The 27,916-nt window shown below is 37.5% G+C and overlaps 1 non-coding gene across 1 annotated transcript; it reads left to right on the forward strand.

The window, feature by feature from the left end:
• The first annotated feature begins 11,405 nt into the window (after positions 1 to 11,405).
• On the forward strand, positions 11,406 to 11,512 carry LOC148292326 (small nucleolar RNA R71). Its single transcript, XR_015827224.1, has one exon. It is a non-coding gene; the product is annotated as a small nucleolar RNA R71 (small nucleolar RNA).
• Positions 11,513 to 27,916: the final 16,404 nt, after the last annotated feature.

Genomic DNA, 27,916 nt, shown 5'->3' on the forward strand with positions numbered 1-27,916 from the left:
AAACACAAACTCAAAAGAATGTTAGGCATTTCGCGTATTAGTCTCAAAGGAATTTTGCAATGTATACAACTCTAAAGAATCAAATAACCACCATATAAATTCTAAGCATGATTCAGGAGTTCGAAAAAATAGCACATAACATTCTCAAGTTTAGTGTGTGAAATAGCCAATACCAATACAACTTACTCAACCCGGATAGGTATATGCAAAAGAAAGCTTCAACTCCAAATCTCACTAGAAATGTAACTCACAAAGAAAGCACTCAAAATTTGAGTTAAGTGATTCACTCAAGAAAAGTGAATGCATGAAAACAAAATCAAACCCCATAGCTTGCTCTTCATATCACATCTCCACAAAAAAACTACACAACACCAAAGATCAAAAGGTCTTTACAAAGGTTGTAATGGGGCTAAGGTGAAAGGGTCAAATAAATGAAAGGATAGGGATGCAACAAAATTTCTAGAAAATTACTAATAGAGCATAGCATTAGAGATTATAGATTATGATGACTAGCAAGGAATAAAACTAGAGCACTTGAATTTAAAATTCACGGCACACTTTGTTCTTGTGCATAATTTGGCCCAATTTTCCGGCTCTTTTACTTCACTTTATTTATCTCAACCCCCAAACGTATTCTTTTAACACACTTTTGGGTTGAAATTTTTTAATTTATTTCTTATCTTTCACTTCACATATTTTTTTTCTTCCTACTTTTCATCTTCAAGTTAAGCAACTATCCTTGCACCTTAAATCTCTTAAAAAGAATTAGCTCTACTAGCTCTCTAGAAAAGGGTAAGGATATGTGTTTAATAGGGTAATAAGGTAATAAAATTGGGTTGAGAAAGAAAAGGCTCAAATGGCTAACTAGGGATGAATAACACATAAGGGTTGGCTAGAAAGGCTCAAATGAATCAAACATGGCCTAAATCACTTCCTTAGGATTGTATGGCTATTAAAACCTCTCAATGGATATTAGAGCAAGTTCTAGTGAATGATAATGCAATCATGAAAAGAAATATAACTCTCAATGAAGAATATGCATGAAGCTCAAAAACTCACAAGGGTTATCAATGAAATTGGTACTTAGGTGACAAGGGGTAAAATTACCCAACATTCAAGCAAAACCACACAAACTTCACACACTTTAGACCTTGACCAAATACGCTTATGACTAGTCAACTGTCAAACATGAATAACCACAACTAAGAACATACACAGAGCATATCAATATGTACCTGCAAGCCTAGAAAATTATTAGTGACAGCCTAAGCACTTAGAAGGACCCGCCAATCTAGGCATCCCCTGTGCTAGCAACAATTATGGTGAAAGTGTGTGAAGGCATCATAATCAAGTACACACCAAACAACAGAAAAGGATGACTAGTCAATTGCAAGAACACAAACCCAAAAATACATGAACATCATGCGATGACTAGTCAACTATTAAGAACATAAACCCAGAAAATTATAGAGATGCAAATCAGAAATTGTTCACCTAGAAACCCACCATTGGGAAAAACTAGGAGTCATCAACCGACCAAGCATTCACTAAGCAAAAAGATTCTTACAAAGAAACACTAGCAAGCTCAACAAATACTAGGTCTATTTAGGAAGATGTGCTATAGCTCCTTTGTGCAATCTTCTTCTCCAGCTTAGCAAAACCAGCAGCTTAGTCTTTCATGGCAATGGCAGCTTCTTCTTTAGCTCTATCATCCCATGGCACCAGCTAGCCAGCTCCAACACAGACAAGAAAAAAATTTAGATTCAAGGAGTAAATGACCAATTTCTTCAAGAAACCATACTTTTGAAGAAATTAATCTTGAATCTGACCTAGATATATATGAGAGAGTGTTTGATCTAGCAAGATGAGGTTTTCATATTTTAAATGCAGTTTTCAAAAAATCAATTTGGAAAACTCAAAGATGAAAAATATGAAGGTTTGCTCTTGAGGAAGAAGAAGAGAAAGTTTTCTACGAAACTTTCCAAAACTCACCCACAAAAGAGACAGCTGCCAAATGAGGAATTGTTTGGTTTTTACCCCAAAATTCCTAGGTTAGAATCGTACAAGGCAGTAGAGAATTTCGCAGAATAGGACAAAACATATGGGTAGGATCAAGTTGGAAACAGTGAGCTGGAAAATCCTACTAATGCAATTGACTAGTCATACGAAGGAAAGATGACTAGTCATAATCTTCAGGAATTTAGTGAATGCAATGCAAAATTTACCTTTGTCAAACACATTGTTGTCCATCATAATGTAGCCAAATAAGAACACCTAGAGATGTAATTCTTAATCTAAACTAGAGCTTGGGAAAATACAATGATTGTCCTATTACAAAATTGTCAAGGGAAGCCAAAAGAAAATCATAAAATGCATACACTTACAATCAAGTCTACACTTTAATCCACATATAATTCTCTAAGTTAAAAGTAATTTGCATTAAATTGGCCATGTGCATCGAAGATATGAGAATAATTACGTAAGAAAAAGTTAACTGAAGAACCACAATTAAAACTCACATAATGATTATCTATCTTTAGAAGCTATATAACAAAGTAAAATCCAAGTGTTTTCATCAACTTAGCTTAACTAAAATGACTCAAGAATAAAAAGAAAAATCTTTTTGAATTTTGAATTATTTTTTTTTTATGAATTTATGACATTAAGTACTGAACAATAGTAAATACAACTAAAAAACTAACCAAAAGAAAAAAGAAAAAGAAAAGGAAAAAGAAAAAGAAAAAGAAAAAGAAAAAGAAAACAAAATCGTACAAAATCTGCCAACCTTTTCTCAGAAAAGAACAGTTTTGACCTCTGCTTGGTTTCTATCGATTATTTTAAAAATGGCACAGTGGAATTTTAGGATTTTTACATATTCAGAAGCTAGACAGAAAAAAAAAAAAGAATAATGTCATGAGTATTGTTGAACGCCAGGTCCAAAAAAAATCCAAAATTGATGAAACACACAGCATAAGTGCAAAAGCACAGAACAGTTTTCCAGTTTCAACGTGGGTTCAGTTTTCACCCTTTATCTCACAAACCACTTAGCCAAAGTTTATGTTCTTTATATGGTTGAAATCAGCACAAAAAAATATCGAAGAACATAGTGTAAACTAAAGTTTATCATCAGTTACGGGAAAAAAACAGTTTAACCAAACAGAAACTGTATGAACAGAGAATGAAGAACAAACAAAAACAACAGAAGTTTGAAATCCTCCCCCCAAAACTTAAACTAAATATTGTCCTCAAGTAAAATACGCAATGAATTAGTAAAGGAAGGGTTAGGGGCAAATGAAAGTAGATAAGCAAAGGAATAGGTAAAGAAAACTCCCCTTTGAAGCAATTAGGATGATCAAGCAAAGTTGTAGTGACTCCATTGTCTAAGGGCTATCTAATGAACGTTGGGTTGCCTCCCAAAAAGCACTAAGTTTTACGTCTTCACCTAGACGTAAGGACGTATCACTTTGGAATTAGATCATAAGGATAAAGCTTTTGCTTCATGTCAAACGAGTTGTCCAAATAAACCATCAAATGGTGGCCATTAACCTTTTGGTGTGGCTCAAACATCTTCTTTATGATATGCTTGTCATGGACCACCTTTGTACACTCTTTGTAGATCTTAGCATTCTCATGAACTTCACTTACATCAAGCCTTTTATTGTCCTTGAAATTTGCACTGTCCGGGTCATCATTCTTCTCTTCAACTAAGCATGCTTTCAAAGGATTTAAAATGTTCATCTTCTCAATTTCCTTCTTAACCAATGTATGATGAACATTGACCCAAAAATATTCGTCAATATCATTAGGATCCTTCATAGCTTCATAGCTTCAAAAATTCTGAACGCAATGGTCTCATCAAATATCGTCATGGTAAAGATGCCTTTCTTCACATTGATATTTGTCCTTGTGGTGGCCATGGTAATTCCTTGCCCGGAATGACAAAATTCTCAATCTTGATTAAAACATCTTGAATAACACCGATATGATAAGTGATGGACCTATCGGCTAATTGAATTGAAACTGTTGTTGTTAGATTCAATATATGCATGTTCTAGATCTTACACACAACCTGCAATATGTATAGAGACATGAAGACATAGTTGGAGCCATCTTCCTTGAATACACAGCTTCTGAATTCATCCTATGCGTAGCAGCAGTAATCCCAGCAACAACAGGAACGGCACAAGACTTCTACTCTCTCTCAGAAACTGTTTCAGCTCTCCCTTTATTATGAGAATAGGTTTAGAGAACGTGTCTGATGAGAGCAGGGCCTTTAGCTTATATACGGCTAGGTCAAGTCGTCTCTACTCATCACCGAGGCTGACTTGACTTATCTTTCAAGCCTACTTGAATTGGTTCACGCAAAAAGGAAACAAAATAGGACTCCTTAATTAGGCTCCAAAACCCTTCCTTATTTCACAAGGTTTTGGGCCTCAAGGCATAACTTAATTAAACTCTTATTAAACCTTATATGACTTAGTATCTAGTGCACTGATCTAAATAGGAAAACATAACATTCTCCCACTAGATCAAGCACTAGAACACTAAGTTTCTGTATTCCGAAAGGTTTAATAATCTTTATTGGCCATGAGTTTAAACAGTTAAGTCCTTCCCCTTCAAGCTACCATGAAGAGTGATTAAACAAAACGAACTATAGACAAACACTGCTCTCTTTATTAAAACAGGCCATCTATAATCACATAATGCAATCTCTAAACACATGAAGCACCTACAACGTGAACCTGAATATGTACTGATCCTTAGTGTGAATCTTTATGCATTTCAGTACAAGCGCCCCTTTACGACTTAGCAAGAGTCAATCCGCAATGTTATTAAAAACAATAGTATCTCAAAAGAGACCGTAAACTCACATGCATAAATAAAATTGCATAATAAGTTTAAACAGCTAAATAGTCAAAATTGGCAGAATTTATTCAATAAATAAATAAAATTGTCAACCAAAATTAACATTCTTAAATGCAAATCCCTCAATCCAGAAAACAGCAAAATGAACAAAAACAAACAAACTAGTAAAATATCATAATGGGAACAAGACTCCCACTAGATTGCAGCATCAAAGCTAGGAAAAATTCCCATACTCTCAACATGTCTCAAAAAAGCTTCTGAAGGCAAAAACTTTGTGAACAGATCTGCAATCATGTCTTGAGTTCTGATATGATCAAACCTGACTAGTTTGTCCGCTACCTTCTCCCTCACTATTAAATATTTCCTGTCAATATGCTGAAGTCCAGACGACATCTTGTTGTTCATCCAGTGGAAAACAGCCGCTGTGTTGTCATTAAATATCTGTATTGGTCTAGAAATTGAGTCCACCACCTTAATGTCCTTAATAAAATTCCTCAGCCATACTGCATGCGAAGTGGCTTCATAGCAAGCTATGTATTCAGAAAACATGGTTGAACTCGAAACACCAGTTTGTTTAGCACTCTTCCAAGCAACAACTGCTCCTGCCATCTTGAAAAGAAAACCTGAAGTAGAGATGTAATCATCCTCTGCTTTTCCAAGATTTGCATCAGCATAACCAACAAGCTCTAAATTTTCTGTGCGTCTGTAAATCAACATATAAGCCTTTGTTCTCTGTAGGTACCTTAGAACCTTCTTTCTAGCAATCCAATGTTGCATTCCCGGATTTGACTGAAATCTCCCCATCTTGCTAATGCACAAGGCTAGGTCTGGCCTTGTACACACTTGTTCATACATAATGCTTCCAACTAGAGAAGCATATGGCTTGTTCCTCATCTCATCTTCTTCTTCTTTATTCTTAGGGCAATGCTCCTTCTTTAAATCTCCTTTAGCCAATGGAACTTTCTGTCCAGAACACATACTCATGTCAAAACGCTTGAGTACCCTTTCAATGTATGTTTTCTGTGATAGTCCTAGAAGGCCTCGAGCTCGGTCTCTCTGAATCTCAATGCCCAACACAAAAGCAGCTTCTCCCAAATCCTTCATCTCAAAATTATTTGAAAGTAGCTCCTTGGTGTCCTTCAGTAAATTGTGGTCATTTGTAGCTAAAAGTATGTCGTCGACATACAACACCAGAAAAATAAAACGGCTCCCACACTTCTTTAGATAAATGCACTGGTCAGCTATGCTCTCTTCAAAACCATAGGATGAAACAGTTTGATGAAATTTGAAATACCACATCCTGCTTGCTTGCTTCAGTCCATAAATTGCTTTGCCAAGTTTGCAAACCATATGCTCTTTTCCCTCTGCAAACCATTCAGGTTGCCTCATATAATTTTCTTCTTCGAGCTCTCCATTAAGGAATGCAGTTTTGACATCCATTTGATGCAAAAGTAGGTCATAATGTGCCACCAAAGCCATAATGATGCGGAAAGAATCTTTGGCGGAAACTGGAGAAAACGTCTCAGTATAATCAATTCCCTCCCTTTGGATAAATCCTTTGGCTACCAATCTAGCCTTAAACCTTTCGATTCTTTCATCCTTATCCTTGTTTGTTTTGAATACCCATTTCAAGCCTACCAATTTCTGGCTCTCGTGGGGTTCAACTAATTCTCATACTTGATTATTCTTCATGCTTTCAAGTTCATTCAGCATCGCTTCCCTCCATTTGTCTGCATTTTGACTATCCATTGCTTCTCTAAAACTTGTTGGATCAGCCTCATCTCCAATGTCAAAACCTGCTTCTTGTAAGTACATAATATGAATTTGCTGTGGATCTTCTTGGTCTGTCAGATCTCCTCGGTTGTAAAGGTTCTTGTGGTTCAACTGGTTCTTCAAATTGAGAATTTTCCAATACAGTTTCACTTAAAGGAATCAAGGGTGTAACTCCTTGTTCAGCATTCTCAATCATAGCTACATCACCTTCTTCTTCAAAAATAAAGTCTTCATTCCCAGTGGCATTCTCCTCATGATCTATAAACTTTGCACAACCAGTCTCAACAATTCGGGTACCATAATTTGGACAATAAAATCTAAAACCCTTTGACCTTGTGGGATAACCTATAAAATGACAGCTTATCGTTTTAGGATCAAGCTTCTTCTCTTGAGGGTTATGGATTCTAGCTTCAGCCTTGCAACCCCATACATGAAGATGTCTTAGGCTAGGTTTTCTGGTAGTCCAAATTTCGAAAGGTGTCTTAGGTATGGAGTTACTAGGCACTCTATAGTTTTTTGTTTTGATCGCCTCTCTCAAAATCGTAGGCAAATCAGTTCTAGAAATCTTGCTAAGAACCATGTCCTTCAAGGTTCGATCCCTTTTCTCAGCCACACCATTCTGTTGTGGAATTCATGGCGTTGTGTACTTGAGCAACTATTCCATTATCTTGTAGATACCTAGCAAAAAGTCCAGCACATTGTCCTTCTTCATCAAAACGTCCATAATATTCACCCCCTCTGTCTGACCTCACAATTTTTATCTTTTTCTCAAGCTGCCTTTCTACTTCAGTTTGAAAAATCTTAAACATTTCAAGAGCTTGAGACTTTTTCTGCTATGAGATACAGATAACCAAAACGAGAATGATCATTTATAAAGGTGATGAAAAAAACGATTTCCATCAATTGTTTGATGAGGGAAAGGTCCACAAAAACTATGTGGATGATCTCTAAAAGATCACTACTGCGAGTTGCACCTTTCTTCTTAGTCTTAGTGAGTTTTCCTTTGACACATTCAATACATATTTCGTCATCACTAAAGTCAATGATGGCAAGATTTGTTCCTTAACTAGAATTTTCATTCTTTCTTTCGAAATGTGCCCTAAACGCCTATGCCATTCAAACTTCACTATCTTTATTGTAATTGAGACAATATAATCTATCTTTATTATCTTTGAATTTTGAGATACAAAAACATCTTTATTGAAACCAAAATAAAACCAAGTCTTAATAATCTTGAAACAGAAATTGAATTTCTCTTTAAGGTACTGAAAACTACATCATCCACCTCTAAAATAAATCCTGAATCCAACTTAAAATCAACTACTCCAATAAAATTTGATTAAAACAACAGGTAGCTATCTAAAATTCCTTGTCACAAACTTGCTGCCATGAAAGTGTTGTTCTCCTTAACAGGGAATGGGTTAAGTACCACTATCTCCCTATTAGTGGTGGCATCAAAAATCTCAACAGGTGATTCAGGTTGGGGCGATGGCTTCACAGACTGCACTAGGAGATTCTTGTATCGAAGTAGCTTATTGATGTTTCGTCATCTCCCATAAGCACATACACCGAGCTTCATAGTGATGCTAAGACTTCTGAGACTGTCATTTGTAGCCGTGTATATCCTTATAGGTCCTCTATATGGTCAATGATTTCGCTGCGACTTAACCCTTTTTCGCTCCAGCTCATCTTCGTGTCGCTTCTTAATTAACTCCACTATATTCTTTACTAGAATGTCATTCGCAACAAGTTGGCACGAGTGACACCTATTGAACGCCATATGTTTTTCCTTTTCCCTAAGCTCTAGGAGTTGTACTACAGGACACATAAGCGAAAAGGCTAACTTGAATTAAATATAGCCATGAGTGAGATCATAAGCGATCGCATTCATTCCGACAATAACTTTAAAAAATCAAACGTCCATAAATTGAAGTTTGATCTAGTGAATCTTTCAATTTGCGTGAAATTGATTGAGGGAGTGTTTAAAGCTGTAAGGATTTGCAAACAAAAACATATTACTCTCGTACGGAGTCACCACTTTGGCCAACACTTTACCCCTTACGGGCCGACCCGGTGTGAGTGGGGATTAGTCTGGGTTGTGGTTAAGGCTTAAAGGTGCCACCCATAGTTGGGGCCCATCCAGGACCACCTCATGGTTTAGACCAAAAAAAAAAAAAAAAAAAAAACATATTACTTTCCTAGAAACCGATTCTCAATTTGTTAAGAGAAAACAGTTTAACTTTATTCACAAAACTAACAAATAATATATGCAAGCGTTCTTAATTAAGTATCACACCTTTGTGGCAAGAGATTACTTATAGCTTACACAAATTACAAGTTATCTTGTGCCATCACAAATAAATTACATGACAGATTCTATTTGTTAAAGAAACTTATCAAGCAATTTAGGTATGATGCAATTTTTGGTTATTTCTTTAGGGTTTGAGTATTTAGGTTTGGTTTTGTTATGAAAAGTTTGTTGATTCTCAGAACAAAGACAAACATATATCTGGCTCAGAAAAATAACCAAACAAAACACAGTTCAACAAGGAAAAACCCTAAAATTGCAGTGAATAGTGTTTCTGCATGAACAGTGTTTCAGGCGTGAATAGTGTTTTAGGGGTTCTTAGTGTCCGTTTTTGACCCAAAATACCTTTCTGAATAGGGAATAACATAATTAACACAACACACAAAAAAGTTGTGATATATGGGCATTTTCAGGGTTTTAAGGTGATCTGCTTGGTCAAAAACGTGTTTAAAGTTTTTGAAAATATGAAAACCAAATCAAAACATGCTTTTCTAGATTCTTGATATTTTCAGAAACATGTTGATCCATCTTCAAAAAATTAAACATAACCAAATAATCGAACATGGCATAAAACAGATATGAAATCACAGCAAGCATGCTTGATCAACGATTACGGATATGTGTGAACAACCTTAAGCTCTGATACTAACTGTTAGATTCAATATATGCATGTTCTAGATCTTACACACAACCTGCAATATGTATAGAGACATGAAGACATAGCTGGAGCCATCTTCCTTGAATACACAGCTTCTGAATTCATCCTATGCATAGCAGCAGTAATCCCAGCAACAACAGGAACGGCTCAAGACTTCTACTCTCTCAAAGAAACTGTTTCAGCTCTCCCTTTATTATGAGAATAGGTTTAGAGAACGTGTCTGATGAGAGCAGGGCCTTTAGCTTATATACGGCTAGGTCAAGTCGTCTCTACTCATCACCGAGGCCGACTTGACTTATCTTTCAAGCCCACTTGAATTGGTTCACGCAAAAAGGAAACAAAATAGGACTCCTTAATTAGGCTCCAAAACCCTTCCTTATTTCACAAGGTTTTGGGCCTCAAGGCATAACTTAATTAAACTCTTATTAAACCTTATATGACTTAGTATCTAGTGCACTGATCTAAATAGGAAAACATAACAGTTGTATCTTGCAACTTGCCAAGGTTCAAAGGTTTGTAGATAGAGTAAGGCATAAGATTCACACTAGCACCAAGGTGAAGTAAAGCTTTTTCAAATTTTTGATTACCTATGATGCAAGGAATAGTGAAACTACTCGGATCCTTGAGTTTTGGTGGAAGCTTTCTTTGTAGAACTGCGTTTGTCTCTTCCGAAACGAAAACTTCACTATGCTCTTGAATCTTTCTCTTGTTAGTACATAGCTCTTTAAGAAACTTAGCATATGAAGGAATAGACTTAACTGCATCCAAAAGAGGGATATTCACTTGTACCTTCTTCAATACCTCAAATATGTCGCCATTTGTCTTCTCTTTCTTTAACGGTGCAAGTCTAGAAGGGAAGGGTGGCTTGGGCACATATGGAGGAGTTTTAATATCAATTTTAGCACTAGAAAAAGGTGCTAGAACCATGGTAGTACTGCTGGCCAGCTCCGTGATAGTTTTGGCCTTGAGTTTGTCTTCCTTGGGTTGCACAGTTTCCTTTTCCGCATCTTCAATCAACACCTCATGATTACCCATTTTATTATCCAATTTTCACCTATTTCTAAGTACTGTTATAGCCTTAACTTGCTCTTGGTTCTTAGGATTAATCTCCAGTTGGCTTGAAAACTTACCCCTCTTTCTTTCACTCAAAGCACTCGCCAATTGTCCTACTTGAGTTTCAAGCTTAGCAATAGATTGTGTTGTAATTTGCTGGAATTGTAGGTTACTTTGGTGATTTTGTGTCCCTAAGTGTTAGAGGTTTGCTTGGGTTTGAGCCATTTGGGCAACAACATCCTCCAAAGTCGGTTTCTTGAGCTCTTGTGGTGTTCCTTATTGTTGCCATGATAGCACCTTGATTTCCCGACCATGAGAAGTTAGGATGGTTCCGCCATCCTGGATTATAAGTATTCGAATAAGGGTCCAATTTTTCTCTTTGAAATGCATTCACTTGCTTTGCTTCCTCAACTTCTGGAAACGTTCCACTTGAAAGACAAAGGTGAGTAGGATGTTGTGGACTCTCTCACAAATCCCACAAATCTCGGCATTCTTAGTCATGATACCCAATATGGCATCCATTTTTCTAGCTAATGGTGCCCCTGGGATGAACTTGCTTCATATGCGGTATCTCTTGAATTTGTTCTACTATCCCATTGAGTGGAATTAGCGACTACGATCTGAATGATTATCGTAGCTTCTTCCGGTTCTTTACCCATAATATTTTCATCGGCCACGGAATCCAATCGATGTTGGCAATCATCACTAAGATGTTCATAGAAAAATAAGATGATTTGCTATGGCATGAATTGATGATGAGGGCAACTTATCAACAAAGTTTTGTATCTCTCCCAAGCTTGAAACAAGGGTTCTCCTCTCCCTTGCTTAAAGTGAAATATTTGGTCCCTCAAGCTTTTGAGTATAAATTTTTTGAATAAACTTTGCTGATAGTTGATCCCATGAAGTAATTTATCTAGCGGGTAGGGTATTGAACCATGTCTTGGCCACACCTTCCAAAAAGAAGGGAAAAATCTTAATTTGAATGAACTCATCGGAGACACCTTGAATATTTTGTGTGCATATCCAAGAAATTGTCTATGTGATCACTCGCATCTTGGTCCTCACTACTTGAAAATTTAGGCAACATACTAATTATAGATAAGCTTTTATTTCATAAGAAGATTGCTTTTCAGGAAAAACTATGCAAGGTTTTCTAGTATTGAATTGAGACATAGAAAAATCCAGTATAGTTCGGGGACCATTGTTGTTATTGTTGTTGTTGTCGCCCATGTTTGCTTCCTCTTCTTCACGATCGGAAAAAGAAGTTTCACTTGGAATTGAAGAGGAACCTTGATTTGATTCGTCTTCCTCTGGTTGCTTTCTCTTCCTTAAGATGCTCTGAATTTCTAGATTTAAATGTACTAACTCTCCTTTTTGTGATTGAAGTCCTTGCATGAATGAGAAACCAACTCCGGAAAGGATTAGGATCCCAAATTCCTATAAGAAACAAAATAGTAAGTAATCAAATAAAACTAGGAGAAAGTAAAAAAAAAAAAAAAACATAAAAATAATTAATTGGGATTAAACAAGTCATCCTTGGCCCCGGCAACACAAATTTGTTATGTCCAAATTCAACCTAAATTAATAGATTAAATTCAACAAATTTATCTTGCAAGCGTACAGATCAATGGTTAGTATAAATATTCAAGCACAAGGTCGTTCCCACAAGGATTGAGTAAAATTCTAATTAATCAAACATAAAAGAAACGGAAACAAAGGTGGAAGATAGAGAGATGGTGCATGGTAGTGGAAGTTTTAAAAAGTGAGTTAGCAAAAGTTGATTTTGGTTTAAGAAAACAAATAAAAGCAAACAAGGAAATTAAAGGAAATATAAAAACAAGGATTTTGAAAAAGTTTGTTAACAATTTTTTTTTTTGTCGAAAAGTTTGTTAACAATATGATGAAATTCCAAGGCTTTAGATTGAACCATTAGTCTTCTTAATTACTCATGTTATTGGGGCAAGTGATTAATCGAATGAGTTAATTGATAAAGATTCTGTACCTAAGTTGGTTTTAGCGCACTTAAGCCAAGTTTCCCTAAGCTATGCTTACTATTCGTATTATGGCATAGGTCATTATCTCACTATGTAATCTATCCGTATTATGGCATAGGTTAAACACATGAGATTCATTACGTTTTATGGAAACAAGGAATCATATGAAGTCTTAATCTTTATTAGAGCATCAAGTTCTTCACAATTTACAATCTCAAGAAGCTTTGAAACATGCAGCTTATTAGGTCTACATGTATCCATCTTATCACCTAGATGCAAACCTTAAAGATGGCCAATCAAAAGAATTCAACATTTAGAATAAATTTAAGTAGAGTTTATAAATTTATCAACACAGCTCATTAGATCAAAAACTCAACATTCAATAACACAAATAATTAAACTAAGGCATCCTCCTAGTAGTGGCGGACATAGGATTGTGACCTCATAAGGTCATAGTGTAAAAGTCACGACATTTTTTTAAGAAGAAAATAACACTAAAAAAACATAAAGATAGTACTTCCATTCATAATTCATGGCAAAACCAACAATATAAGCTAGCCGTAGACAATTTTCTCTTAAAGTTTTGTTCCATATTTATACACATCAATTAATTCAATCAATTAATAATTTTTATCCAAATTATCAATAACCCACTACAAAGAAATAATTTTCAAACACATTATCAACATAACAATATCAATATAAAAAAACCATAACAATATCAATCAATTATAAACTCAATTACTCTAATCCAATCCAATCCAAATATCAATAAATTAATTTATAGACTCTAATCAAAATAACAATATCAATATGAATAGAAACTGATTGTGTCAATAGAAACTGATTGCGATAAGGGTTCTGTAACTATGCAATTTTGTCTAGCAGCTTAAAAATAAAACTTCAATCACCTGTACAATGTCAGTGTCAAGAAAGAAAGCAAAGTACATACACATTATTGGGCACCTCTCGCAAATAATACCCAATCATGGTTAAACACAAATTGGATTAATAAAAAATATAAATTGGATTCACTTGGAATTGGTAAGGGTTATGGGTGGAGTCAACTACAGAGGGGGGAAGGTTTATGTGCTCTTTTTTTCTTTTTAAACTTGGCTCAAAACGACGTTGATTTGATGCCAGGTCATTAAAAAAAAATTGAATGCGCCTAGACCAAAACGACATAGTTTTGTCCAAGCGTGTTTAAAAAAAAAGAAGATGCGCTGCACTGCGCAGTGCCTGCTGCTGCGCGCAAGCCTTTCGTCAAGCACCTTTTGTGCATCTTAGGGTTGCCCATCTGCTGCCCATAGGGTTGCTTGAGGACCTCACAACCATTTTTTCGGGCAACCATAGGGTTGTCTGACCCCATTTGTCCCGCTGTGCGTCCTCCCCTGCCTTCTAGCTTTGGCCAAGAGTCTTAGCTAGACATAGTCATCGGATCATAACAAATAAGCATAGAAAAATAAGATTACACCCTTTGACTAAAGACGAAATAGAGACCGGCCACTCATTTGTAATTTCCCTCTAAGTATTGGTGAATGTTGTGTGGGCTAGTGAACGTCCTTATAGAACATGTTAGTATTGTTTATGTGATTGGCAATTTCCTAGAGACAACTTAGACTAAGTATAGATGGTAAATTAGTTGTGATGGTGGCTGTCAAAATTCCAAGATATGATTTGAAGGCTTATATGTCAATCAACGTTCACTAAGGTAACTTCTTCATTCAATCATGCATTCTGATTGTGGTATTTCAAGCATTATTTCAAACTCACAATCTGATTAACATTATGATTAAAGAAGACTTTTTATTTTTAGAAAGATTGATTTATTTGATAAATTGCTTTCCAGTTTTAAACATTAAAAGTCTTCTTTGATTGAAAAACTAATCTGTTGATTAGGAACTAATTGATCTTGTTTCCAGTTTTGAAAACCATTATAAAAAGCAAGGCTTGGTTTTCATTCAATACAACTTTCAACATCTAGAGTATTTCTTGAGTTTTTATATTCACAAAAGAAAGTTGTTGTGCTTTGTTGTTCATAAGGATAAATCATCAAGAGCAAGATTATCTTCACTACTACAAAAAGTGAAAAAGACGACCAGAAAAAGACGACGGTAGAACAAAAAACCGTCATTGTTTTAAAAAAGATGACGGTAACAAAAAAATGTCGTGGATAAGTGACTTAAACAACTAAAGAACGGAGGTACTGTTGAATTTTTTTTTATAACGATGCACACAAATAAAAAAGCGTCGTCTTATTAAAAAGGTTTTCTTTAGAGTTAAAATCTGACCAAAAAACAACGACAGCAGGTATGACAAGCGTCGTCTTTTAAAAATCAAGTGTCCTTTTTTTGGTAAAGACATGGTTGTTTTGAAAGAACTGTCGTCTATTATATGTAAAGATGATGCTTTTTTTTTAAAGAACTGCCGTCTATTATAAGTAAAGATGATAGTTTTTTTTTTAAAAAGAGTCGTCTATTATATGTAAAGATGATGGTTTTTTTTTATGAAAAGGGTCGTCTATTATGAAGTAAAGATGACGTTTTTTTTAAGAGGGTCGTCTATTATGAAGTAAAGACGACGGTTTTTTATAAAAAGGGTCGTCTATTATATGTAAAGACGACTATTTTTTTATAAAAAGGGTCGTCTATTATGAAGTAAAGATGACGGTTTTTTTTTTAAAAGGGTCGTCTATTATATGTAAAGATGACGGTTTTTTTTATAAAAAGCGTCGTCTTTTAAAACACGCTAAAAAAAGGCCGCCTAAGTGAATTCGCGCTCGACAAATTTTCAAATTTTCCCCCTTCTTTGAAAACCTTATCTCTCATTAACAAGCGTCGTCTTTTAAAACACGCTAAAAAAAGGCCACTTAAGTGAATTCGCGCTCGACAAATTTTCAGATTTTCCCCCGTCTCTGAAAACTTTATCTCTCCCTCCTTGAAACCTCCTGAGCTCCTCTCTTCTTGAAACCCTCCTGAGCTATCTGAAACACTCCATCTCTCACCTTTCTACTCCTCATACGTACCTACCATCCATCGACACCATCGACGCAGCGACGCCGTCAACTCCATCGTTCTTCGCATCAGTCATCACCAGCCGCCATCGACGCCATATTCACAGTCAATGACGACGATGTCCTTGAAAACAGATCTAGAGACCTTGCGAGATGGGAAAATCTTAGAACATCAGATCTGGTCTTCGATGTCGCCTGAGGTTCGATGACAGATTTCCATCGTGCGTTCTTGGTGAGCTCTCGCCATCCACGTCCCAAAAGCAACTCTAAGTTAGTCAAAATGTTCTTCTGTATTGTGTTACAAATGAACTTTTCCTGCATAAGCTTATGCTTGTATAGATGATGCATATTTTTTGTTAGTTAAGATGACCTTGAAAACAGATCTAGAGACCTTGCGAGATGGGAATATCCTAGAACATCAGATTTGGTCTTCGATGTCGCCTAAGGTTCGATGACAGATCTCCATCGCGCCTTCTTGGTGAGTTCGCCATCCACGTCACAAAAGCAACTCTAAGTTAGTCAAAATGTTCTTCTGTATTGTGTTACAAATGAACTTTTCCTGCATAAGCTTATGCTTGTATAGATGATGCATATTTTTTGTTAGTTAAGATGACAGCAAGATAATGTAATCTTATTGTGGTTTTTGATTGCTCAGGGAAGATGACATGGAAAATAGGTGCTGCAGCTTATATCGAGTGCAGCTCAAAGGCCCAGTTGGTAGGCAACTTAGAAGAATATAAGATCCATTTGACCAAGATGACTTAGAACACTACTCCAAGATGACAGCTGAATGTGGAGAACAAGTACAAATTGTGGAAGATACAACAACCATAGGTTAATGCTTTGGATATGGTATTTTGTAATTATAGGTTATAATGTTATAAATATGGTATTTTGTATGGATATAGTAGGAATCAAGATTGGTAAACAATGTAATTACAATTGAATCTTCAAGTTTTATGAAAGAAATAATTTTTTAGGATATCTAAAATGAAATTAGTACATCATTTTTACAGATAATAAACGGCCGTTTTTTGGAACAAAACCGTCTTTTTTAGATTTAATAGACGTCTTTGGATATAATAAACGACGGTTTTTTCAGAAAAAGTGTCGTCTTTACATTTAAATAGACGACAGTTTTTTCAGAAAAAGTGTCGTCTTTACATTAAATAGACGACGGATTTTTTAGAAAAAGTGTCGTCTTTACATTTAATAGACGACAGTTCTATAAAAAAAAGTGTCGTCTTTACATTCAATAGACGACGGTTTTTTCAGAAAAAGTGTCGTCTTTACATGTAATAGACGACGGTTCTTTTAAAAACCGTCGTTTTTACATATAATAGACGACGGTTAATTACCGTCGTAGTTTGACTTTCAAAAAGATGACGGTCGATTTAACGACGGTTTGAAAAAGAAAAAGACGACGGTGTTTCCCCGTCGTCTATTTCAATTTTTGTAGTAGTGCTTGGTGATTTGTCCTTGCATCCATTTGCATCCATTTGCATAAGTTACACAGTTCTCATACCTCCGGTGAGCTTGGATCGATTGCTTCAAGAATTGGATTCAACATAAGGAGAGAAGGAGAAATCCCGCGAGAAGTTGAGTTACGGAGAAGTTGGTACGTTGTCTAGAGTGTCTAGGACAAGTTTGTATACTTCTTGTAATCATCGTTCTATAGTGGATTTGCCTTGGACTATTAGGTCCCGTGAATTTTCCCCAGAGGTGGGGTTTACCACGTAAAATACCTTCTGTGTTTTTCTCTGCTTTTACGTTCTAAACTGTACAGGATTGATACATCGTATCAATCCCCTTGGCGTGTTTTATTTGTATTATTGTAATACTCCTAACTACTTAAAACACATACTTTACGCTTTAAGAGTTTTAAGCCATCCTATAGGTATTTTCAGAACATAAAAGAGAAGAATTTATAGGCTCTCAAAACCTCCAAGGATTGCAAATATGAATCCCTCTTCAAATATGATTTGTTTCCTTTTCTTTTTTTCTTGAGAACTAAGTAATCCTTATTTGAGAAGGAGATTGACTTATTCAACTTTCTAATTCATAACAAAACATACCCATCCCATTGGGCTCTTCTAGAATCTTCTAATATGCCTTATCTTCGTCTTGGAATGAAAATTGAGACCCAATTAATTACTTAGATAAAATAGATAACCCAAGTAATCAATCCAATTCCCGCACATAAGTTCAAGATTTAAATAGCAGTCACCCAAAACGTGATATCTTCCTCTTCAGACTTCTAAACCACAAACCGTAAAATTCTATAGACACTAGACACCCTGGGATTTCCAACCATATAAAGTTCGTAACTTGATTCATCTTGAGAAAGTACAGACTATTCCGTAAAGTCAGCTGATTAGCACATGCAGTTTATGAGAAAATGTGCATAACGCATCAAAGATTGCCTTAAAAATCTCAAAATTAATTCTTTTGTTTAAATTTACCTATAAAAGAAGAAAACAAGGTAAATAAGTAATAAAGAAGAGAAATTAAACATAAAAACTAAGAAAAAGAGTATGTTTTTGCACATTTCTCGCGGGAGAATATTTGCATGTAGATTCTTCACCCTTCGAGCTTCTTTCTCTTTCTTCCTCGGTTCTTGCGAAACAAATAGGAGTAAAATACCACACCCAGATGGTGTTGGCCAAAGGCCCTCCAATGCCTAAGTTAGTTTAATTGGATCTTTGAGAAAAGATGCGGCAATAGCTAAAATGGACGGAGTTTTTTCTCACATTGAGAGCCGGGTGGCCAGAGCAGTGTGGTGGCACTTAGCCATGTGGGAGAGGGAGAGATGAGACGGGTGATGGCAAGGAGAGAGAGAGGGGGTGATGGCAAATCTCACGGCCTAGAGTTCCGGGCCGAGGGGATATGCGTTGACACGCAGTTTCCTGCTTTTGGGTGCAGTGCGGTTGTTCGCGGGCGTGCCAGCACGGTCTACCGTGCGTCGAGATGTTGATGAGTGTAGGATGGATCAGTGGTGTGCCTGTTTGAACTCGTCTTCTAATCAAACGATTGTAGCTGAGAGAGGAACTAGTCTCGACTGTTAGGTTCACGGCCTGAACTACAAGGCCGTTGAGTGATGGTGTTAGTGGTGGGTTTTGGGCGATGCTCCGGCGCGTCGCTCAGGGAGCGACGGTCGTATGATATATGGGGTGAGGGAACGAACAACAGAGATGGTGCTCCGGCGCCTTGAAAATCAAGGGTCGTATGATATATTGATGAATGAATTTTCCTTACAGTCTAACACTACTCCTAGGAAAGCAAGTAAAGATATTGAAAGTGCATTACAGGAAAAAATAAGTTGCTCCGTGGGAGGCTTTGGTTTGGTGTTTGAACCTTTTGAATGTAGCTTGAGCCTTGTATTTATAGGAAGAGTTCCTAGATGAGTAATCGAGGCTGAATTTACGCATAGTGGAGTTTGATTAGCGCAAGTGGGTGTCCAATCGACATTTGGGATCGTGAAGCATGGTGGTGTGACCCAGTTCGGCCAGTGGCTCCTTCCCGATCTCATACTTGCATCGCTCGCAAAGGGCCGGCTCCAGTTCGGCCAGTGGCTCCTTCCCCTTCGCCGATAGACGGACTTCCCTATGCCCGGCTTGGAGTTGAGCGTCGACCATGTTGACGACAGGTGGAGGGAACGGCTTGGAGTCGACCTGCATGGCCGCCTTCTCCGGAAACTGGAGCTTCTTTTCGTCTATTAATTTCTGGATAACGTCTCGCAAGACAACGCAGTTGTTGGTGTTGTGAGACCAAGAACTGTGGTATTTGCAAAACTTTTCCCTTTGAGCTCTTCGGGTTTCGGAATTTTATGGCCGAAGGACAATTTGACCTTTTTCTCGGCGAATAGCAGGTCGAAGATAGCCTTGGCCCTTGTTAAGTCAAAAGTGTAGGCCTTCATTTCCCGCTTTGCGAACTTGGCGTCGGGGATTTTTGTGCGGCTATTGTCAGTTTTAACAAGCCCTCTGCAAACGAAGGGTTTGTCTATTATGACTACGGCCGAACTCATCTCTAACTCCTCGCCCTCGGCCTCCGCGGAGCCGTCTGCTTCGGGGTAGCTGACGATGGGATTCCTGTAGTAGGTCCCCTTTGAGGCCATCTTCTTCTGCATCTCTTCCTTCAACAAGGACGCATACCTGTCCACCTTGTTGGTCAAGTCATGCATGTCCCGGAACTCGATTCCCTGGAATTTCTTCCGGTATTCGAATTCCAAGCCTTCCTCGGCCATCTTGACGAACTCCCTCCCTGGTAGGTTCGTGGGGCACCAATTCCTACATGTTTTGAATCGCTGTAGGTAATCGCGAGGTGATTCGTCCGACGCCTGGCTCATCCTTGCCAGCTCGGTGACCGTTATTTCTCGGTTGGTCTGATAGAAATGTTTGTGGAATGCCCTTTCCATATCAGACCAATCCCTTATTGAGTTCGGCAGAAGGTTTATGAACCATGAGAACGCGGCGCCGGTCAAAGAATGAACAAATAGGCGTAGCTTCTGGGCGTCCGAATCGGCTTCCCCACACTGGGCCGTGAAACGGCCTATGTGTTCAATGGAGGAGGTCTGCCCATTGTTCGGTTCATTTTTACACATGATTTTTCATGTTATTCACCCACTATTTTGAGTTAGTTCTTGACATTTTATAGCTTTTTACTTCCTTTTTGTGTTTTCTTAGATTTTGCCTTGGTTGGACTTGCTTTATTCCCTTTATTTCTTGTTATAACATTGTTGATGCCTAAGTTCTTTAACATTGAGGACAATGTTTATTTTTAAGTTTGGGAAGGGATAGCAAGTCTTTTTCGTTTCACTTAAACTCTTGCTTTCTTTTATTTTGTTTTCTTTTCTGTTTTGAGTCTTTTTGTTTTCAAGTCACTTTCCGGACATATACGATGAGATTGTGATGAATGTTTACATGACTTGATTGAAAATGCTAAAAAAAAAAAAATTTGTTATTCACTAAATGGCATCGTTCTAGCATGATATGTTTGAAACCCTCTATGCACTTGCCATTTGTTTCATAATTCTCCAGTTGAGGGATTTGCATGATCCAAAGAATTGTATCAAGCATGAATTAGACTTGTATAACCATATAATGTGAGCTTTGAGCCTTTTGCTTCAATTCATGAGTGTTATACACATATTCTTATTTTCTTGTCATCCGAGTTGTTGTTTGATCTCATTATTCATTGATTTGGTTGAGCACTTAAAAGTCACTCATTCTTGTGCAATTTGATTACATGACATTTGAGAAATGATATTGAGGCCCTCTTTGGACCGTTTGTGCCTTTCAAGCTAACCGTATGCATGCTTAAGCATGATTTTCCATTGTTAACCACCTTGAGCCTATATGTATGTAAGCCTTTTCTTTCAAGTAACCAATTTTTACTTCTAGCCTTAGCCTGAAAAACAAGAATATACCTTTCTAAGGAACTCATGAGCTTTAATTTAGATATGTTTTTCATGCTAAGTTTGGGAAGGGTTATTACATTTCAAAAAAAAAAAAAAAAAAAAAGAGTACTTCACTCAAAGGGTGAAAGAAAAGAGAAAAGTTGTGGTTAAGTGGCAATGGTTTCAAATCCAATTCCATGTTTCTTGGTTGTTCGAATGGAAGGAAGGAGTGTGAATCATAATTAGTGGAGGTACAAGGCTTTGTGGTCTATTTGATCACCCCTAAAAAAAAAAAAAAAAAAAAAAAAAAAAAATTGAAAATCTTAAGCGTGATGTTTCAAAGTCTTTTAGTCAACGATTATATGCTCTTACATTGTGAGTTCCTTGGACTTTGTTGTATCCATATCCTTCATTTCTTACTCACCTTGCACCCTTAGCCCCATTACAACCTATAATAAAGACCTAAATTGATCCTAAATGTCATGTGGTTGATTTGCACACATTTTTCAGCTTTTGAGTGTTTAGCATCCTTCTTGAGATCATATTCATGCATGTTTTTCAGCTTGCTAATTTTGAGTTAAGTCCCTTATGGTTTAACTCTATTCTCATGTCTATTATTGAGTGATGCATTGTAACCCTCTCCCGAGTGATTCATTTGTGAGAGGACAACTTTGGTGAGATTTGAAGTTACATTTGTGCTTGGTATGATTTTTTGAAGTTGTGTGAAAACTGAAATTGGAGAATGAGTTTCATTTGGCCATCACACTACTACACTTGAGCATGTTGTGTTCTGAACTTTGCCGCCTTGTGACTAATGTCTAAACTAAGTTTTTCTTGTGAAAATTTTTGAGTCATTTGCATAAGTCACTCTCTCTTTGGAAAGTGTTCGAAAAGTTTTGTTTCGAGTCTTGTTTTAGTTTCTGTTTTGCTCGAGGACTAGCAAAAGATAAGTTTGGGAAGTTTGTTCGGTTCATTTTTACACATGATTTTTCATGTTATTCACCCACTATTTTGAGTTAGTTCTTGACATTTTATAGCTTTTTACTTCCTTTTTGTGTTTTCTTAGATTTTGCCTTGGTTGGGATGAAAATGAGCTAAAAGTGCATTATTAGTTATAAATTCTGTTTTTGTTCATTTTCGTAGGTCAACTTCTTGGCCTGGGATCAACATGCTCTGGTGCTCGGATAAGGTCATGATCTTCATGAGACTTGTTCCAATGGATGTTAACTACAACATATCCAAATTTGAGCTCCATTGGACAAGTATTGCCTATCCAACCAATCCATCATGTTACCACAGTTCTGGAAGTCCGGATTTGGCCAGCTTTTACCTCCCTTGTGTCATCTTAACTTCTTGTTACCATAACTCTTGGTAACAAGGAATTACATTTGTAAAATAGATATTTTCTGAGCTTTTGGCATCTTTGTGAAGTCAAAGCTCCATCATGGCAAGGGGACAATGGGCTAAGGCTTTATCAAAGGTGGTAGTTTTATATTAAAAGGTAAAAGCTGGAAAGGAGGAGAGAGGGAGGAGAAGTCAAAATTGCAATCTGATATTGGGAGCCTTTTGATCGTGGGAAATCAGGCTATTCCACATTCTATACAGATTGAGAGCAGATTTTGGAGAGTTTGGAGCTTGGAGAAAGCCAAGGTGCAGCCAAGAAAAGTGGAGAAGAAGACTTCCACCATTGATGATCTTGAAGCTTTCATCATTTTCTGAAAATCTGTAAACTCTTTCTAATTTCATTTTGAGTTTGTATTTGAAATAAGTATGAGCAACTAAACTCTATAGCTAGGGCTTAGGTTGAAGCCCTAAACATGATTACCTTATTGTTTTGATACTTGAGTGTATGAATTTCTAGATATTGTTGATGAATTCCAATTCACCAAATTAATCTATCCTTGATGTGTGTTTTTCCTTGGTTGGCCATCTTTGAAAGCATGCTTCTTGAGATTGTTGGGATTATGTGTATCTTCATGTTATCCTAAACAATAAATGGATGAAGTAAGAATCATCCATGTGAATTGGTTTCTTGAATACCTAATGTAAACACCATGCTATTAGGATTCTTGTGATGTTCATATTCTCTTTGAACTTAATGGGTTCTCCTTGTAATTGAATCAAAGTACGAACCATACCTAGGTTCGGTTATGGGGAGGGCACAAGTATTGTAGCACGAACCATGCACTTTACGTATATTAGAGAGAATCAATGCGTCTTGAGCCACGACCCATGGCCTTGATTGCGAACATTTTCATCAACACGTTTAGAGTTCATCACTTGAGTATTCATGAACTTGGGTAGAATTGTTTAGGGTGGATTCCGAAACCCTAGTGTTTGTTACTTTTTAATTCCACTCTTTGATATTTCATCTCTGCCTTTCTCATTTAAATTCAAAGTCCATTTACTTTCATGCAATAGAAATAGGTCACTTGAAACAAATCAAAACCCCCCCCAATGTGTGTGTGAGTTGTGTGTTTGATACGTGGTGTGTCTTTGATACTGAATTTTATTTGTTTCCGTAATTGTTTTGGACTTTTGGTCCGCGTTGTGTTCTTGCATTTTCTGTTCTGAATCCAACCGTATAAAGAACGTGAATTTTCGACGTACGGTTGGAAAGTTATAGGCAAAACACTGGACAGAGGTCGAAATTGAAAAACAGAGAAACGAATCTGCCCAAAAACGACCGGTCGTTACTGTTCACGACCGGTCGCTCATCACACGTTTATTGAAATTTCGACTCTGCCGAAAAACGACCGGTCGTCACTGTTCACGCGACCGGTCGTCACTGTTCACTGTTCACGGCACTGTTCATGTCACTGTTCACTGTTCACGGCACTGTTCACATGTGATAAACAGGTGATAAAATGGCAATAGAAAGTGCTGTTTGTGTTTTTCTCTAGTTTTCTTGTGTTGTTCCATTTCTTTTACACTTCTTTACTCATTTCTAGTTTCCCTCTTTTATTTGTGCATTTGTGGTGTGTTAAATAAGTGTTCTTTATGTACTCAAATTAGAACTTATAGGAAGCCGACAAGTTCTTCGTGGGATCGACCCCGTACTTACATAATCTATACTTCGATAGATTCGTGCACTTGCGGGTATTTTTAATTGGTTGTTTGCACATTAATTTGTGTCCTCTTAGGAATGCAACACCCATCCCCGGAGAATAGCATGAATTCCGGCAATCGATAGTTCCGGGGAAGAGGGATTCGGTCGATTTCTGGCGGGTACGGCCTCGTGTATCTCGGTACGTCCGGCCGCCTTTGGGCTAAGCCGTCTTCGATCATCCGCCGGACGTCTTCGAATCGGACCCCTTGAGGTGGCGCCTCTTGCTGGGCTGCATACGGCCGCGTGATCTGTGGCACCTCGTTCTGTGGCCTTGTCTGCTGGCCACTTGAACTAGGGGCTCGGCTGGGACGACCGCGCTGGTTGACGCCAGATGAGCGCCGTGGGTCTGGCCAAGGTGCGTATGCGTTGCCGGTGGATTGGCCGAACCGTAGTGAAGGTGAGAGCCCAATGAAAACAATGACGCCTGCACTGGTGGTGAAACGGTCGGATTGCTCTGACCGTACTGCTGTAATGATACGGCTGTCGCGTTGCTTGGGCCAGGATGGGTGCAGACGGCCGCAGTGTGAACTGGGCAGAGTGGATGGATCGCAGGATGCGCGAGGCTGCCGTGCCCTAGTGATACGGCCAAAGAATGGAATGGTCCGCGCCCCGTTTCTGTCGAGTAGGTTGGCCTCGAATTCGCCCATGTGGGCTGGGACTGCCCCCAGTTGTTTGTCGGCGGCAAAGAATGCTGGCCGTAGCCTGATGCTTGGGTGTGGGCCGATACGCCGAGGCTGCTGCTTTTGCCATAAGGCTGGATTCTCTCGCGCTCTTGGCTCCTCGGTCCGGCTCTGGGAGGTGTCGCAGGCGAGGCTACCGGCATCCTCTCCTGAAAAAGCGTTCGCAGTTCCGAGGAGAACCTGTCCATTGCGGCCATGAAGGATGTTTCTATCCTGTAGGCCTGCTTGGACATCAGCTCCTCCACTACTGCCTGTTCCTGCATGGACTCGGCCGTACGTTCGGTCTCGGTGATTGTGATTGGTGAGGTGGACTCAGGAGTCTCAGAAGTCATTTCGACTGCTTTGTTTTTGAGCTTTGCCTGTGCTCTAGTTTCCACCATAAGTTTGACAAGTGTCCCACCGGTTCCACAAAGATTAAGAAAATGACCATCAAGAATGCCTATTGGAGGTCAACAATGGAGTAGAGCTTCAAGGTTGCAAGCAGCTGCGACCTTATGTTATTCAAAAGACTTACCTAGAAGATGGAGTCGATGTAGGGTTTCCAGATTCACAACAGAGAGATGGGGACAATTCAGAACAGGTACAACTGCACGAGAGAGAGAGAGAGAGAGAGAGAGAGAGAGAGAGAGAGAGAGAGAGAGCTGCGTTAGAGAGAGAGAGCGGAGAGAGAGAGAGAGAGAGAGAGAGAGAGAGAGAGAGAGAGAGAGAGAGAGAGAATGAATAGAGAGTGGGAGAGAACTAAATTTCAGAAAAAGTGTTATGTGGGCTGTAAGTGGACAATAAATATATATTTATAGGTGGTATTTGCAAAATTTTTGGGGAGGCTTGGTATTTCCACTTAAAACTAAAAAATTAGTGGCATTTTGGGCTATTTCCCTTTAATTAAACCCTATAAATATTCAAGTTCACCCAACAATATATTTTTTTTAAACACATTTAAATTCAAGTTTAACCCTATTAATATAATTTCCCTAATGTTTTAAATTTAGAAGAAGAAGTGAATACGTGCCTCACTACTTACCAAACATAAAATCTAGGTCATCGACCAGTAAAACTATTTCTGGGCATACATAATTATAGCTCTTCTTTGATCGCTTATGGTTGCCACATTGGCTTATACCTTAATCAACGCAAAGGGGACCCCGACATCAGACACAAAAACTTATTTTTTGTCTTTCATTTTTCTATTCCTAGACTAGGTTTTTATTTTCCAAGCAAGTAGACTAGAACGGTTCTTCGCTTTATTTAGTGTAACTTTAATTTCTTGCATTTTTCATTATGTTGTTTTAAGATTCAAGTTTATTAGTTTACTTTTTGTTATCGAATTTACTTTAAGTTTAATTTGATTTTAGATTTATTTATTTTATCACCTTTGTCGTTCATATCGTTCTTGTTTCATTCTTACTTAAAGTTACGTTTTGCTTCGATCTTATTTTTACATTTACTTTCTTGTTATTTTGTTTAATCCCCTTTTAATTTAATTTGCGTCATTATCATTAAATCCCAAAAAATACTGAAAATACCCATACGAGACCTAACAATCCTCGACCCCGAGGAAGTGAAAGGACCTAGGCTAAGAGGAGGTTCTTTGCTTGGTAGAAGTCAAAAGTGCGAACACAACAATCCAACTTTTTCCATTCAAGCCAACTAGTGACTTGGTCGTGACACGCCTACACAATCCAAGAGAAAAATGACCAAAAGTTTCCTCCATCGGCCACCTCGGCCGAAAAGAGAGAAACAGTATTATTATTTTTTTGGACACAACGAACAGTATTATTATAGAGATAGTTGTTGTGAATTTTATTGCAAGCGCACAATTCGCACAAGTAATATAGAATTAAGTAGAGTGTCGTTCCCACGAAGACTGTAATTTCCTATTAACTATCAATTATGATTAATTCAAAAGTTTATCTGAACAATTGATTAAGAAGATTGATTGATTTAAGTAAACTAAAACAATTATGAAAAATAACAATTTAATTAACGATGGAAAATCAAGTTTGATTAGACACTAGAGCATCCGATTTCACCATAACCAATTCCACTTAATTCTTTTAGCCAATTAACCCTAATTACTATCGATGTTGACAGTTGGTTTCTCCTAATTCATTCGATATCCCCTCTCGGGCTCAACCAAAAGTATTCTTAATTAACAACCCATTCTCTCTCGAGCAACAGATTTAGAAAATTAAGAACCCATTAAGTTCTATGAGAACCTGCAAGAAAATTGCATGAGTCATGTTAGTCCCTCTCGGGCACTCATTCAAGTCATGGTATTTGTTACAAGAAGCAAACACCAAACATCTCCTCTCGGTCTCCGCTTGGATCATCAATTAAATATTAGCTAGATATTTAAATCATTAAGAACAATAACAAATACTCAACATGGGATAATAATAAGGAATTAATATAACTATAAAAATTAAGTATTCATGGTTAGGCTACATCGTAGCACTATGCCAAAAAAGGGCTTTAGCAACGGATAAAATCCGTTGCCTATTACACATAAATACCGTGGTATTGGTGACTGTTGCCTATTCCTATGTAATAGGCAACGGATATTCTCCGTCGCTGTTTATCACTTACTACATCGGATATCAAGTAAACTCCGATGCCTAAATGATTTCCGGGTGCCAAAAAAAGGTTGACTTCTGACGCCTAAACCCGAAACAGCATCAGTACTTTCAAAAGAGAGGAGGCTAAAGAGATCTAACATCATCAGTAGTTTTGAAAGGGGTGAGGCTAAAGGGGTCTAACAGCATCAGTAATATCTACTATGTTGATGCATATTATCAATTACAACATCATAGAAACAAATAATGGTGTTGTGAATTATGTTATACATCATCGCTTTTTTTATTTTGCGGACGTGAAAAGCCTCCAATAGTGCTGGTGGTTACATAAATGCTGATGCTACTTCTCGTTTTAGGCATCAGTGATAATGGATGTCTGGTTGTTGTTTTTATCTTTCAACTTCAGTTATTTCTGGAAAACTAAAGTTGTTATAAACAATAGGCATCATTTATGTAAGGAAAGGGTAGGTATTTTGATTGTTTCACATAAACAG

Source organism: Prunus avium, chromosome 8, assembly GCF_965620075.1.
Source record: "Prunus avium chromosome 8, drPruAviu1.hap1.1, whole genome shotgun sequence".
In the NCBI taxonomy this organism is placed as follows: domain Eukaryota; kingdom Viridiplantae; phylum Streptophyta; class Magnoliopsida; order Rosales; family Rosaceae; genus Prunus; species Prunus avium.